The following is a 3,839-nucleotide window of genomic DNA, read 5'->3' on the forward strand; positions in this document are numbered from 1 at the left end:
TCAACAGCATTCTGAGGGAGACTGGGGACATTGAGTCCGAATGGACCATGTTCAGCGTCTCCATTGCCGAAGCTGCTGCATTGAGCTGCGGCCGCAAGGTGGTTGGTGCCTGCCGTGGTGGTAATCCCCGAACCAAATGGTGGACACCAGAGGTGAAGGGAGCCACCAGGCTGAAGAAGGAGTCCTATCGGGCTTGGTTAGCCCGATAGGACTCCAGAGTCTCCAGACTCTGAGACCTCTGCAGAAATGCATTTCACAAGTGTTTAGAAAAATATTGCCTCAGTTGTAATAGGAAAACACAGAAACACAAAGAAGTACCTCAAATTGCATTACAGTGGTATTTCACCAAATACTTTTTCTTGGAACTCAGTTTTTAAACACCTGAAACCTTTGCTGTGACATTCACATGGGAACACTTTAGTCTTAGTTCACAACTCAAATATAATCTGTTGTAAAACAACAATGGCTTTTAAGCCATTGTCCGTGAATCAAACCTTTATATAATGTCCATAACCCACACATTTGATTCCAACACACTGTTCATCTCCGATCTGAAGTCAGGATAGCTGTCATAATTTATCGACAGCTCCAGTACACACCCACATGTGTGTGCCACAGGTCGTCTCTGGAAACCTTTCAGTTCGTTAAACCCAATGATGATGTTCTTTCCCAGATGTAAATCTGAACCTGTGCAAAACCTGAGGAACAAACACAAATGTTCCTTCTCAGCATTCTTCACATATGTAGTTAGATATTTCTGAATCAGCTTCTGGTGAGCCGTCATTGTTTCAGGGAAAGTGAGACACTTGAGAACTTTTCTCAGAGTTGGTTGGAGGGTTTCATAAACTGAAGATAGATCACAAAGGCTTTCCCATGCAGTGCTGAGTGTTCTTGCCCACTGTTCAATAACATAGGCAGGCTCTTGGACAAGTGTTTTGTGTGCAAGCTCCAATAGGACTTCAGTGGCATTGCAGGCTGTTGGTATCTTTCTGCAGCTGTGGTTATCAAGTATGTCTATAAGTTCTTCTTGGTCCACGGTGCTAAAGTCTGATCGCCACGCCTCTAACACTGTACGTCAGAGTCAGGCATGAACTTAAGGAAATTCTCCACAATATCACTCTTTACATATCCAAAGGCAGCTTGTTCCAGAATGGCAGGTGCAATTTTCACAGGCAGATATTTCTCTCTAACCCATCCAAATGCAATGATTCTGCCCACACTCTCCCACTCCGGTTGCCCAAGATCATGCCTTAAGAAGGGCACTTTTTAAACGTTTCCAGTGGTGCACTGGCCATAGAATTCTTTCCAGAATTCTGAAAGACAGTCTCTCACAACTCCCCCATCGTCATGGGCCATTTCAGGTGTTCCATCAGGCAGTAAGACCTGGATTTTGATGTCGACATCTTCAAGGTCCTTATCACTAAAATGTGAAATGAGCTCTGACATTACCTGCCCTCTGTGGACCACCACTACTCTCCTCACTCTCTCACTGGATGGACCAGGTTGTGGAGAAAAAATCTGGGTGTCATCCAAATTTATTGGCTCACTGTCAGAAAAGGGGCCAACAAAAATAATGTCACTGCTGTGAGAAGTGTTAGCGCTTAGAGACTGCGTGGAAGATTGTGGAAGGTTATCGTTTGGAGTGTCTTCAATGTATGTCACATCATGGCTGATTGTTTCAAATGGAGCAGATGTTTGGACTGTAGTGACAGTAAAAGAAGAGGTTTGGTTTTGAGGACTCGCTTCAATTTCTAAAGATGGATGCAAACCTGGGTTGGAGCTCTGAAGGCTGTCATTTTGTTTTTTCTTTGTGGTGAGGTAGAACCTGAGGATATTAAGTTTTGTGACATGATAAAGTTCTCCTACTGTCAATGCATCATCGACTATCATCTCTTGATAATCCTTCAGATCACAGTCAAAATCTGTTAAGGGCCCCTGAATGTTTCCTCCATCTGGAAAGAACAGGCCTGTTGCAACCTGTAATATGTCCCTTTTCTTGGCATCCTTGCAAATGTCTATTTTTCTTGTTCCTCCTCCTCGTCTAGCTCTAACCTGCTTGAAAACCTCAGTGTCTTCATCATAATGCATCCATCCTATTTCTATTTTTCTATTTCTCTTCAGAGCATTTCTTTTATGGGTTGTTTGGGAATGTTCTTCTTGCCGTGTGCTACTGCCATCCTCTTCAGATAATTTTCTTTTGGACAGTTTGGATTTCAGCCGTTCAAAAAGCGCTGACTTGCGGCTGCTGCCCCTCCGTCTGCAAAATCCAAATACTGCTAGACGATCACCGTATGATGGCAAATAAGTCTTCAGCTCCTCATCTGTCATTAGACTTATGACACTGGCATCAATCTAAAGATGGAAAAATAATTTAATTTATTGAAACAACCAGCCTTGAAAATACAATCCTATTTTTAACTTAAGAACAATGAGGAAAAGTTGCATTTCAACCAGTATCTTGTTGGAATTAAGTACCTTCTCATTCTCCAAGGTCTGTATAAAGTCTCCCATGCTGTAAGGAAGGATGTAAATTAAAATTACAAAATTAAAATAAAGCCACCATATTATCATCAAAGTATCTGTGCCTACCTACATTATGAGCTCTGACTATGGTGGAGAAGTGGGAACTGCATTTTTAAGTGTCCATTTGCATTGTAACTACAATCAGCATCACAATACAGTCAATCCCACATTTTCTCAGTTGTCTGGTTACAGTTTCATTGGTTTTGTTCCTTTTTTATATAGTTGTCAGTCATATTCCCTGTTTTGGGTGATTTGTGATTTTGTTTTATACAGTGCTGTACACTTATTACGCATGTTTTCAGCAAAACGTCTGTTTCATCAGACATAACAGGTGTCATTAGCGTGTAACAGAAACCTTATAGGTACCTTTGGTTAACCCTGACGTTGCATGCTATTCAACTTTGTACGTAACAATCGCGGTCACACTGTTTTTGTATACCTTTTATCCAGTTATCATTTGTAGGAAGGCATTCAAAACTGAAGAACCTGGCGCCATTTGTTGTTAATACAGTAGCTCATGACACGATCCAGTTTTGAGTGCGCACCCCTTTGCGCCATATCCTTCCGGGTAACAAGGAAATGACATCAGCCACGTAGATTTCTTATTGGCAGCGCTAACTCAAAATTTCGAGTTATTTTTTCAAAATTTCAAGTTAATAAGTCCGAATTTCGAGAAAGTAACTCGAAATTTCGAGAAAATAACTCGAAATTCCGAGTTATGGATCTTTTTTTTTTTTTTATGGCGGAAACGGGCTTCCATTGACATGACATAGAGACACTGAAGTCAGTCTGAGTCTTTGAGATTCAGTTACTGTAAATATCACTTTTCCGAATGTATAATGAACTTCGGTAACATGTTAAGATTGAGCAAGGGTTGACGTTATCATAACACGTTCATATCCTAAAGGCTAGCCAATGTATCCTCTGCTAAAGAAGGCTATTAAGGAAACACTGGAGAATTTTCCTTTGTAAATTTCTCAATAGAGAAATTGATAGCGGTCGTAGGGAAAACTGATACAAAGTCAATATAATATGAGGGGACATCAATGTCAAAAATATACATTTAATGTTGTGTAATATACTGGGATATCTATAATTAGACCTATTTTTTATTACAGGCATTTTGCAAAACATTGTATCCTTGTTGTGTTAATATAGTTTAGTTGGTTACTGTTCTTACTATTTTGGAGCAACTGTGAACACATAAAATAAATAAAATAAAAGTAAACTAGCTAATTCTAATAAACAATGAAGACATAATTCAAACCACAGCATTCCTACAACTTCTAATCTGTTAGAATAATAAAGGCATTAGA

The 3,839-nt window shown here is 40.0% G+C and overlaps 1 pseudogene; it reads right to left on the reverse strand.

Moving 5' to 3' along the window:
* Positions 1-242: 242 nt before the first annotated feature.
* LOC146701089 (uncharacterized) lies at positions 243-2,348 on the reverse strand (annotated as a pseudogene).
* Positions 2,349-3,839: the final 1,491 nt, after the last annotated feature.

This window comes from Copadichromis virginalis, linkage group LG9, assembly GCF_057382275.1.
Source record: "Copadichromis virginalis isolate Kocher_CV1m ecotype Utaka linkage group LG9, C_Virginalis_male_GT1.1, whole genome shotgun sequence".
In the NCBI taxonomy this organism is placed as follows: Eukaryota; Metazoa; Chordata; class Actinopteri; order Cichliformes; family Cichlidae; genus Copadichromis; species Copadichromis virginalis.